Raw genomic sequence first — 13282 nt, 5'->3', positions numbered from 1 at the left:
TCCTGGTGGAAGTGTCAGCCTGAATTCAGCTCATTCTGTCTCTCTCTTTTATTTTTAAACTATATCAAATTTGAATTATTGATAGATTAAAGATGATCTGTCACAGGAAAGAGAACAGTTAAGATTGCCTCTTATTCCCTAAACCTCAGGGAAATCTTACACTGCAGGGATACATTTACTGGGGAGATATTTGCTATGAACTAAGAAAATAGGCAATAGGAAGGCTGGTTTCTATTAATAATGTGTGTTTATGAAATTATCTGGATGACTGTGTACTCCTGCTACTTGTTTTCATATCTGGCTGATTCATTTTAGCTTGTGATTTTTAATTTGCAATATGCAAATCTAACTGACAATACATTGCTTTCTGATGTGTGCAGGCTTCTAGTCACCAAAGTTCAAAAACTATCATTCCTGTTGGGCAGATAATCTTCAGCCACATTTTCTTTTCTGCTTGATCTTTCCACATTCCCTGTTCTGTGCTTCAGTGAAGCATGCTTATTGAGATGTTTCACAAATGATTAGAGAAAATGAACACAGTTAAAAGTGAAATGTTATTCCTGAAGACCAAACTGGTTTTATCAGAACTATTATCACCAAAATCTGCATCATTCCCCACTGGGCTGTGATGTGATTGTAATGTTTCCCAACCGGTGTGCTGAAGCACACTGGTGTACTGTCTGGCCTGAACAGGTGGACCACGGAATTTTTTGAAAAACTACTTGAAGAGTTCTGGATTGGCTTGTGAATATTCTTGAGTTCATTTGGAGACTATATGGTGGTGTGCCTCAAAATAATTAAAGATATCCAAGTGTGCCACGGCAGAGAAAAGGTTGGGAACCACTGGATTAGATGTACTAACAGAGGCAGGTTTGAGTATGGTAAGTATTTGATCAATCTAAGGTCAAGCCAATTGGCAATTGCTATCCAAAATTTGTAGGGAGGAGGCATGGTATAGCCACCTCTGTGCCAGCCAGCAGAAAGGGGGAAGCCTAGTCACCTGAGCTGGCACATGGACTTCAGTTCATAATCTGGCCTTTAGTTTATAGTTTAGACTGGCCTGAGAAGTTCCTAAACAACTATTAGGCTCCACACACAATAGAAAATATGTGCAGGGAACAATCCTGCACTAGATAATCTACGTAATACATCTGACTGTGATTCCATAAAACAGTTTAGATACTGTTCTCAGCTTGATGACTTCTTTATAAGTCATTAAAGCAATTTTAAAACCAGTTCAATATTAACAGGATGCTGGAGTTTAATAATCTCAGGGTGGAAAGAATGTATTGAATCAGTTTTATGTGATTTACAATTCTATCAATATGTAACTAGTACAAGTTGGAATGTAATTTTTCCAGGGATATCGTAAAACACTTAATTTTAATCACCCTCTACATGAGCTGTAATGGCATTGATCAAATACTGGCAGTATTCCATGGTGATAAAAGGAAGTGCTCGCAAAGGAGCTGATACGTTCAAAAGACAGAGTCCAAATAACAACCAGATTTTTAACACAGGGAAAAAGATCAATCAATTCAGCACAAAGTGATGAAAAAGAGGAAATGATGGAAGGGTCTTAAGCAATCATATTTAACTGTTACGTATGTTCATTTGCTCTGTTTTAATTTGTGATACATCTCAATAAACAAACTTCATTGAGGCAGGATGACAGTGCACAATAGAGAATGTGCAGAGATAAGTCAGAAGAGTGAAATGTGGCTGAGGGCTTGTCTACACTTAAAACGTTACTGCGACACAGCTTTGGCATTTCATTGTAGACACTACCTATGCCAATGGCAAGGATTTTCCCATTGGCATAGATCATCCACCTACTCAAAAGGCAGTTCTTTCTGTCAACCTAGCACTGTCTACACAGGAACTGAGGTTGGCTTAACTATGTCATGGAGAGATGAGGATTTTTCACATGCCTGACTGACATATTTAAAGTGACCCAATTTTCTAGTGTAGATCAGGCTTGAGACGTATCCGCTCAGAGGTAAAAGTTTCTAAACCTTAGTGGCTGAAAGCCTGTACCAATTAGAAAGCAACATTGTCAGTTATGTCTTCATACTGCAGATTAAAAATAAAAAGCTAAAATGAGACAGCCTAATATGAAATCAACTAGCAGGAGCATGTCAGAAAGACCCATTAGACATCCTACAGGCTCCTACATTCACAGTGTCAGAAAGCTAAAGTGATCCTGAAATGAAAGGATAAGAAAATTGATAAAAGGAGGTCATGGCAGAACATAGCTGTCTCATTTCTGTGATCTGACCCATAATAAACTTTAGTACATGTCATAGGCCATTGGGCTACACTGCTAGAGGTTCTACAAAATTTTAACAAAGGGTCTTAGAAAAGGCAATGATAACATGAGCAGCTATTGAAATTAATTTGGCTGTAAGGGTGAAATTCACTCTGATACAAAGTACACATGGAAGATCCTCTGCATCACTTAACTGCAGCATGGAGTTTAAAATCCCATAGGTGGTCCTCTGGATTTCTGATGTCCTGATTTTTTTCTTTCCTGGGTCTTCAATATTTTCATTAATGATTTGGAAATGGGCTGGAGTGTGTGCTTATAAAATATGTGGCTGACACCAAGTTGAGAGGAGTTGCAAGCACTTAGGTCAGGATTAGAATTTAAAATGATCTGGATAAATTGAAGGATTATTCTGAGTTCAACAAGATGTAATTCAATAATGACAAGTACAAAGTACTTCACATAGGAAGTTAAAGATCAGATGCGCAACTACAAAATGGAAAATAACTGACTAGGTGGTAGTACTGCTGAAAGGCTCTGGGGGGTGCTAGTGGATCACAAATTGAACATGAGCCAAAAATGTGATGCAGTTGTGAAAAAGGCTAATATCATTCTGGAGTGTATTAATAGGAGTGTCATATGTAAGACATGGAAGGTAATTGTGTTGCTATACTCATCACTGGTGAGGCCTCAGCTGGAGCATTGTGACCTGTTTTGGGCCACACTTTAAGAAATATGTGGACAAATTGGCAAGAGTCCAGAGGTGAGCAAAAAAATGATAAAAGGTTTAGAAAACCTGACCTATGAGGAAAGGTTAAAAAAAAACTGGGCATGTTTAGCCTTGAGAAACGAAGACTTGGGGGGACCTGATAAATCTTCAAATATAGTAAGAGCTGCTATAAAGACAATGGTGATTAATTGTTCTCCATGCCCACTGAAGGTAGGACAAGAAGTAATGATCTTAATCTGAAGCAAGGGAGATTTAGATATTAGGAAAAACTTTCTAACTATAAGGATAGTTAAGCAGTGGAATACGCTTCCATGAATGGTTGTGGAATCCCTGTCACTGGAGATTTTTAAGAACTTTTTGGACATATATCTGTGAGGGATGGTCTAGGTACACTTGGTCCTGCCTCAGCACAAGGGCCTGGATTAGATGACCTCTCAAGGTCCCTTCCAGTGCAACATTTCTATGATTCTATTACACTGAATTTGAAAACCTTTTACTTTGCCATGAAACAGAATTGTCAACCTCCCATCTGCTCTACTGCTGGATCCATACTTATGCAGATGCAGAAACTAGGATTTCTATGCAGAGGATGCAAAACATCTGTGTGTCAGTTGGATTCTGCCCATCACTCTGCACCAACCTCTCCAAAATGCTGCACATAATTACTCAGAGGGTGGGGGGATTGGAGGAGGACATAATCTATTCAGCAGAAAGAGAAACATTCATTATGTCATGCAGAGCAGAGATCTCCAAGCACATAAAAAGGAGCAAAAGTTCTGGACTCAAAGAAGCAGGACTCAGGTACAAAATTTATTTCACATCCAGTGGTACAACAGGGCTAATACATTCAAAACCATGAACATGTATCTCAGATTACTGATCTGGTAAATATTCCAAGATGACAAAGGATTTACAACTGCAACACAATAGACAACAAGAATAAGAATAATTCATTTATAAATGAAAATCTGTATTTAATGAGCTTCTGTGAAATATACAGTAATAGGCTGAAGGCAAGACAATAGCCAGTAGCACGATAGCCGTAATAAGGGCTTTTTTATTATTATGGTCAAGATACTATTAGAATAACATGAGTACTCCCATAGTGGAATGGCAACACTTTCGCTGCAATTTCTCCATTAGACTAATTCTTTAAAATAGGCCATGCATCAAATAATACCATTTCCTTAAGCTTATAATTTCAATATTTATGAGTTAATTTGAATCCCAAATCAAAAAAGAGGTTCAGTGTGCAGCTGTAGAAAACAACTTATCCTTATCTTATGCATAACTAATTACTTGGAAAGGTTTGGTTGATTTCCCCCCCTACACACACACACTTCCTGTATGCATGCAAGTTAGTAGCTAAATGTCTAAAAGATAAGCAATCCTCATAAAACCTTCTAAATACCCATGAGCCAATTCCATTTTTAAGCAACAATGTAACATGGAGCAAATGCAAAGCAATGGGTTATAAATGCCTTAAGTTCCTCTCACACTAAAATGTTTATCAGTTTTGTGAAAGTAAAGTAGCCTCAGGCACTACTGTTTGGTATGCGCTCTTTTCCTTAGTTCTGAAGGGACAATATTTGTTTTTTCACATACGCAGTCATTCCAGGTTTCCTTCCCTCTCTCTCTCTCTTTCTTTTCTTCATCTCCCTAGGTATATAGCTCAACTTTTAAAAATGATTTTTAAAAAATGCCCCCATACAAAATATAGGAGCTGTTGTAGCTTGTTAAACTGAAACAATGCTATCTGAAAAGGAAGGAGAAAAGTCCTGACTTAAAGCCCACTGAAGTCAATCTGTTGATCTCAACAGGCTTTGGATCAGGCCCTAAGAGAGAAAACTTTAAAAAAAGCAGTGATAAGGGTGAGAGTGTGTGCTGCAAGCTAGTGCAAGGACACAGACTAAATGTGCGTATAAGTTATGAAAGTTGGAACAATAATTCAGTTTAAAAATAGTCCTGTTGAAATGTGTTCAATATTAATGGACTCTGAATCAAATTCCATTCTTGGTTACATAGGTATAAATTCTTAGGCACTCAGATAGGAGGGTGATGAGCACATTGTAAATTCCTAGCTAGGTGGGCAGGTTGGATGACTGACAGATTAATTATTTGAAAGTCTCTTTGGGTCATTCCAGATTTACACCAGGATGACCAAGAACAAAATTTGGCCTGCGTCTTAAACAATTTCTACAATTCCTTTTAACTTTATTTTCATTTTTTAGTCCATGAAGACAGGAGAAAGGGTTTGGACAGTTATCAGTAGGGATGAGTGAAGATCATAGAATCTGAGTCTATAGTTTTTTAGCTTTGCAAGACTAGTTGGAGTTAGCCAACCTTATTTTCATGCAATTTTAAACCAATTTTCCCCTCAGTGGTGATTTTATATTTAAATAAATGCTTTTCTAGCTAAAGAGAAACTTTTGATTGTTTTTCCATCCCTATCTCCAACAGTTAGGCTGGCATAAGTGGCCTACCTGCAGAGTATATATAGCATTATGATGAGGAGTATTAGGCCTTTTGAGGCTCCCTATTGGAGTCCTGGTGGTCCTACCACACCCCACCCCAAAACAGGAGCAGTGAAGGTGGGGCCTCCAGGCGTGCCTAGAGAGGCTGCAGGGAAGCAGCCAATCAGAACGCAGCAGGCCCAGTTAAAAGGAACAGCAGAGCCTGAGCAGATCAGTTGTTGGCTGGAACCAGAAGGGTGAGCAAGGAGAGGAGTTGAGACATTCAGCCCTGAGGTAAGGGTGAAGTGGAAGGGGCTATGTGGGAAGTGGCCCAGGGAATAGCAGCAGCAGTAGCAGCAACAACAACTATTGCAGGAAGCAGCATGTGACTGCTATTTATAGGGCCTTGGATTGGGACCTGGAGCTGTGGGCAGGCCTGGGTGCCCACCACCTCCCACTGGCAGGGTGGCCTAAGCCCCTTGTTTAGAGGCCTGGGCAAAGGGTAGGACTTAGAGTTTCCAGAGAAAGCCCTAGAGTAGACATAGACTTAAATCTAGCCCAGAAGGGGCTGAGGGCTGAGACAGGGCTAAAGACATTACCAAGGGCACAGGATAGGTCCTATTGGACCTTTTACTCTGAAGGGGTTTGTTAATGCATATTAACTGTGTGACTCAAGCAGAGGGCTGAGCGACTAAAGACCCACCTGACAAGGGCAACAGAAAGCACCATGAGCAGAGAGAGTGTGCCGATTCATACCCCACTGACAGGAGGTGCTCATGAGAGGTGAGTGTTCCCTGTCATAATCATGTATCTATTTCAGTAATTTTTTCATTCTTTCCTTCTCCTCTGCTTCTTTTACACTCTTTGTTTTTCATTCCATCTGCTTCATTGTTTATTCACTGAAGTGGAATGCCAATCAAAATTTCAGTTTGAGTTGAACTTTCAAACTAAAAATGTTTCTGGGTTTGAAATTACACAAAACATGTTTGCCTACTTCTAGTTATATTTATTAGCAGTGTTTGATATCAAGGGATTATTCTGGGATGCTTCACTTGAGCAGCAATGTTCCAATGATTAATGGACTGACATCTAGCAGAGGTTTAAGAAAGACATTAGCACTGAATTTAGGGAACAGAAAATCTTTTGGGATATACCTAGCAGATTTGTTTGAGAGATTTGAACTGATGGATGATACAATTATTTAATATTCATATATAATGCATATCAAAACCCTGATAAATCTGGTTTGGACATCTAAGGAATTGTTAATGCACTTAACAACTCTTTAATATCGATTTTGTGCTTGTTAGACAAAGGAAATAATTGAAAACATGACCAGTAATATAGTCTTCACTCATAACTCACTATCTAGGGGATCTGCCTTCTGGTAGCATATTGGGTACTGCAGGGGCCTATTATCACCCTGTTCAGGCTGGGAGTGATGTGTTAAGATTGAGAGGGGGATGGATTCAGGGTTGTTGTCCTGCCACCTTGCCTCTGAACATGCCTTAATAGTACTGAGCCTTTCCAGTGAAGATGTGCCAGCTGCTGGTGCTGGGGGTTGTTGGTGGGTGGGGTGGGGTGGGGGGGTAGGTGCAGTAGCTTGTTGAGAGTGGGATTATACTATTTGGGGACAGAAGGATATGGTAGTTTCTTGGAACCTCTATAGGTTAGAATAAGATAAACCTCTATAGGTTAGAATAAGCATCTGAACAGTGGGACGTTATTGAAACCAAACTCCAAACCTTCCAAGATTGCCCCCATTACTATGTAATTTTACTAGATGTGGTAGCTCCTGCTTTCTGGCAGAAATGAGTGAAACTCAATGTGTTCTGAGTGGATCACCTAACCTGAGATATTATAAGCACTTTTGATTGCTTCTCTTGCATTCACCTCCAGGTCTACTTTTTCCTTACAATAACAGGCAAAATTACCTTCTTCAAACTGTCTCTGACTTCCTGTGGCCACCTGTTACCTGTCAGCCATTTCTCTTATTTCTTATTCATAATCTTCTTTACATGTGCTAGACTCTTCATGTGGGGATTAAGTACTAAAGTGCCATGCTGCCATCTGTCTAAAAGTGTAGTAAACCCATGACTGCTAGCGTGCTAGGACTTAAGAAATCCCATCACACCAGCTGGCAAGTTCTAGTTTGAATTTCCTTTTTATAAAGAAGAAAGTTACAATTTTAAAACTCAGTCAATAATAAAACTCCCAATGACTTCAATACAACAGGATCAGCCCTTGATTTTTAGCTCCAATATGGCTTTTAAATGAAAAACACAGCATTTAAAGCTCTAAAGTTAGCCTTTGGGATTCATTTATCTGAGGTTAAGTCTTTGTATTTAGTTCCATGCAGATGCAGCATTTTTAAAAGGCTACCACTCTATTTAAATCTACTAATCCCTGTTTAATTCTGTAGGGAAGTCCCAAACAATGCTCAATTTCTGATAGCACAGTGATTTCCACAGCAACAAACTCCAGTGTCACAAACATAGCCATAGGACTCTGGAATTGAAGAGGAAGATGAGTGAAGATGGGTGTTGAGGAAGACAGTTTTATTCAAAGACTAATATATTAAGGATTCTGGGAAGATGCCCAGAAAATGAAAAGTACATGTCTAAGTAATTTTCTTATTCATTTTCCTGTTATCCCAAGTGTGCAAATCCTTCTTTAAGGCGGACAGTGCGAAACTCAGCCTCATCAACCTCACAAGAGTGTAAAATGTTTTATCTTTTTTTTTTTTTTTTTTTTTTTTTTTTTTTTTTTTTGAGGTTCATACCTAGCTCTTATATAGCAGTTTTAATTCGCAGATCTCCAAGCTTTAGGTCAGTATCCCTTTACAGATGGGGAGACTGAGGCACAGAGAGGGGAAATAACTTTCTCAAGGTTGCCCAGCAATGAAGTCAGAAATAAAATCTAGCTCTTCCAATTCCTAGTCCAGTGCTCCATTCACTAGGCCACACTGCCTTAGATGATTTAGTCATGGAGATCTCCAATGACTTCCCCACGGTCACACTAGAGACAACAGCTGCTCAAGTTTGTGCAAACAAATTGGGATACCTAAATAAGCATTATTAATGCAACCTGTCAGGAGCATCAACAACATTCTTGATACCATGTTTCGTTTAAAGGTATTTGGACACAATATTACTTAGAACTGTTTGTAGCCAAACTTTATAATAAATTAACAAATATTAGTTCCCTGACAGATCTCAGTTCTTGATCCCTTTTTTCATTGTAAGAAGGGGATTTGTGGGTGCTCAGCACTGCTGAACGTCAGACTCTTCGTACTGAAGTGCATACATATGGATTTCTGAATCTACATTTCAGCCACTCCTGTTTGAAAATATTGGCCAAAATAGCCAATCCTAAAGTGTTTCATTATTAATATATGATCAGCTATATCCTGTTTCTGTGAAAATGAAGTTTATAGTTCAGGAAAAATATACTTAAAGGAGCATATAGTTTGGCAGCACATATATCCACATTTCAGGGGAAAACGGGAATTCAGTTTTTCTCATCCAATAAATATATTGGTTTAACAGACATCGCATTTATAAAGGGAGAATTCCCCTTATGAAACATTAACTATCTGAGCATTAATCATGGTTTCTTCTAAACAAATGTTAAGTTTCCAGCTTCTGGCATTTAATTATCAGACCTTACAAATACTGAGGTTTGTTTAGTTTGGAAAGAAAACTCATTCCATTGAGGTGTTAAGAATAAAGCTCTGGATTATTTTTAATAACACTGAATCGGGAGGGTTTTTTACTTGTTTAAAAGAGCAAATTTGTACAATCCTAGATTGATAAGAATGTGTTTGTGTGCAAACCAGAGAAGAATGAATCAATTTTGGATCATAGGTGCTAATTCAGTCTAATAATTCCTTGTTTTGGTGCATTAGGAATCTTTGTATGTTCCTGGTTCAAGCATTTAAGTTGGTAATAACATTTCTTATTATAAAGAAGCAATGTCTAAATGTATTCAAAGCATGTTTGTGAACTAAAGCTGTCTCTATCTCTGAAATCTCCAAAAACAAAAACCAAACGCAAACCTGTAGAAAAGTGATACACTTCTTTGTTTCTAGTATTAAACATACAAATATCATGCTTTAAGTTTAAACATTGATTTTAGTTCTATTGGCAGTGAGCAGATAAAGAACTGTGGGGTGTTCTTACTGTGCTGCAATGGTTACAAAGTATACTCATCAGTTTCATATTTCAATAAAATCTTCCTGAGCTTTGTTTTGTCCTTGTGCTTTCCCTGGAACTCATGCATCAGCATGGAAAAATTCCTTTTGTTTAAGTCAGGGGGCTCATTATTTTTTGTCAGGAGGCTCTTGAACATGATTCCTATGTTTGTTAGACATTGGAAAGTGATATTTCACTGGACTTCCTCATTCAGAAAGAGGTGAATATAAGTGTTCTGTGTGGGATGAACAAATGTGTTGGTTTTTTTTGTTTTTTTTTTTTTTTTTTTTTTTAAATGTCTCTCTCCTTCTGTCTTTCTCCATGTGCATAGCATCTACAGAGCAACATTCTATAGATGCAGTTGTAGGTACATAAGCCATTTCAAGGCCTCCTCTGTAGGGTTGTGGGTTTCACCTCTGAATCCACATTTGGGGCATTGTGTTATGATGTGTTTGATGGTTTCAGTGCTCTCACTGCAGTCGCATGAAGTGGCTACTTGATGCATGAGTTGAATATCAAAAACGCCCCATCTTCCATGGTTTGTTCAGATTTGTTTCAGTGTGGTCCAAAGTCCGCATAGCAGATAAATATGCAGAGTGCGGCTTGTTGGGGCAGTGATAATGTTTGTTTGGAATGGTGGATCCTCAGACACTTTGGATCAGGCACTTTTACCATTCCCAGTCAGAGAGAGAGGGCAGTTGCGTATGGTCCATAGTAGTTTTTGTGATTTCAGGCATTGTGGGGTAGGTTGTCCATAACTTGCTGGATAGGAAGCTCGTCTGTTAATGTAAAACAGCTCTTTAATATAATTTTCTTTTCATTTCTCTTGACCAAACTAGTTTTAATTTACACTGACCACCTTTGTGTGCTAAATAAGAACTAGGCTAAGTAATCCCCGCTAATGTTAAATCTAGAAATGGCCAAACCTAATTGGAAGACACATGCAGTTAAGGTGTCTTTTCCTGCTTTTCAGGGTCATCTCTGTGAATCAAAAGGCTGATAACTTAAACCTGAACTATAACTTTGGAAGTTAATGACCACACAGAAAGAAAAGTAAAGAGAGTTTACTGTTCTTTTTCTCCAAAGCACTCAGATATATTTCTCAATCAGCTTCTTATTCACTGAAACTATGCTGTGCAGTGTGAGAGAGGCTAAAGCTGAAGACTGGGAGTCAGGGCTGGTAGATTCGATTCTTGAATAAAGTTACTGGCAAAAACAAGACTTTAACCTGTTAGCCATAGTTAAAATGGGCATTATAATAACAATTACTTAGATCACATAGGGGTTGTGAGACTTAATTAATGTCTGTAGTGTATGTGAAAAAAAATTAAAGGGGCATGATATTGCTGAGCATTATTCTAAACTGTAGGAGTGCTGTAAGACACCATAAGCTGTCACATGTAAATAGCATTATAAGTGTAACATTCTAAATATTCATTGTTTATTTTTTTTTCTTTTTTTTTTTTTTTTTTTTTTTTTTTTTCTTGCTGCCTTTTTGTCTTTGAATCCAGTTCTTGGTACTATGCAGTGGTGACACATGGAACATCTCGAAAAGAGAACATTGAGTTTTGCATGGATACAATGAAGCTACCCCTACCCTCAGACCTACAGCAGATCTTATTGTTAGCTATGAAGGGAGGCAGATGAGTACTTGGCTTGTTGGCTGAGAGGTTACATACAACTGCCATTGAGGAGAAATAGGGGGAAGTATTCATAAATATGAAGCATCAAAGATAGAAGAGACGTATAAAGAAGAAATAGAAAAATTGGGTGAGTGAATCAATACATGAGAACCAGATCTAACAATGCCAAGGACAAACTCTGGAATTTCACTTTTTTTAATTCTTAGTTGTAGTTCATAATTCTTTTGTATCCTTGAGTAATGGTAATGGGCAGATCAGTTATTCTTGGAAAGCAAGGCAGAAAACAGTTGGTGTGGACCAACTTCTACTGTAGGTGGAGTGTAACAATGAAGAATGGAAACCTGCTAGAAAAATCTAGTCTCTCTCACCATGTGCCCACTTGGCTCCCTAATGAGCTGACAGTACAGCATCCCAGTGAACCAGCTGGCAGGGGATGCCAAAGTGTGCTTTGGCTTCTGTCCTTCTTCCTGGGAGCAGAAGCTGTTAATTGACGACAGAAAAATCCTGTTCTATCCTATAATATGAATTAAGATTTGGGAAGACAATTCAGGTCCTCATGACTGGCCTATGTAAGGATTCATAAGTGTTGACAAAAATCCTTTAATGCAGAGCAATGATATAAACAAGAAGAGTTGTTATACTGGTTTGAGTACAGGGCTGAGAGTGAGTCCTGGGTTCTTGTCTCAACTTGGCCACTGACTCAAAATTCCCCAAAGTAGGTGCCTAAAATTAGGCACCAATATCCATGGTGAGCATTTAAATAAGTGGTATGAGATTTGTTTGTTTGTTTTTGTTTTAAGAGGTATTGAGTGGTGAGTGCTTCAGCACCTCTATTAATCAGGCCACTTATTTAAATAGTCTACCATGGCTGTATGGCCTTTACTTCTCTACAGCCCCCCCGCATCCCCCCCAATTTCCCATTAGCAAAATCAAATTATACTGTCTACTGGTGATATTCTGAGTTTTAATTCAAGCCAGATTTCCTTTTGCATTGCCCTCTGTCACCACAATCTAATCTTAATGTAAAGTCCTTGGATGTTTTCCAATGAAAAACATATTCATAAAAATTAATTCAGAAAAAGGAATAAAAAGTATAGCAGAAAATTTATTTTCTTTCCACACGAACTGTGACAGATACGACAATTTCCTACAATATCCTCAACAGACCTTATTGTATTACATTTATGTATGACTGAGAGTGGCATTGTGTGTAACCTCTCTAGGAGGGAGATGTGGCACATTTTTCAATATAGTTTTTGAACTCCCAGGTCTCACAACTGTCACAAGTATGGACTTTTGGGTCAATAAGTGTTAAGTGGATTTCCTGAGGAATGTTTAAAGAGAAGTTAATACAAATTCCCTAACTCTGGTTGTGCAAAACCCCAGCCTTTTGAAGCTATGCCCTGATGTGAAGGTCATTGTCTGCTGATTACTTGTTGCAGAAGAAACAGCTCAGCTGCCCTGCCATGGTTCTGGATCTAAAACAGATGAATTTGTAACCCTGTAACTGGGGAAAAAAACGCAGTTGTAGGTTTGAAGGACAGAAACCTATCAGGGCCCTAGGCTGGAGTTAGGAGTTACCCCTGGTAAGCTTTTTGGCATGCATGTAGGGTTTTTTTTATTGTTTTAATATGTTTTCTTGGTAATGCTTTTACCTTAAGAATATATGTGCTTCCTTAGGAGGAGCTGTGTGGTAATTTAACTGTGGGCAAAACGCTATTCATAGCCCTCAAAGAAAGCAAAGTGCTGATGCTGACCTTTTAGGCAATCTGGTTTGCGGGAGATATCACTGTGTAAGGCAGGGGACTGGGTGGCCTTAAAATCCCTGATCAGAAGGGTGTGAGATGCCTATATCTTTGATGGAGACCTGCGATAGTTGAGAGCTGGAAGCCTGAAGTGGGTATCCTCGAGGAATCACGGAAGGGGAATCCAAGTACACTTGCTATGAACCTGTGACACTGACTACAGAAATAATGACTAGGAGTACATGCAGATTA

At 38.7% G+C, this 13282-nt stretch overlaps 1 long non-coding RNA gene across 1 annotated transcript; it reads left to right on the top strand.

Annotated features, from left to right (window-relative positions):
- Positions 1–5692: 5692 nt before the first annotated feature.
- On the top strand, positions 5693–12974 carry LOC137155479 (uncharacterized). Its single transcript, XR_010920485.1, has 4 exons — positions 5693–5743; positions 6126–6232; positions 11154–11412; positions 12728–12974. It is a non-coding gene; the product is annotated as an uncharacterized lncRNA (long non-coding RNA).
- The last annotated feature ends 308 nt before the right edge of the window (positions 12975–13282 follow it).

Source organism: Emydura macquarii, unplaced genomic scaffold, assembly GCF_026122565.2.
Source record: "Emydura macquarii macquarii isolate MOO-44397 ecotype Brisbane River unplaced genomic scaffold, CSIRO-AGI_Emac_v2 contig_1363, whole genome shotgun sequence".
NCBI lineage: Eukaryota > Metazoa > Chordata > Testudines > Chelidae > Emydura > Emydura macquarii.
This window is presented reverse-complemented; position numbering and strand designations above follow the sequence as displayed.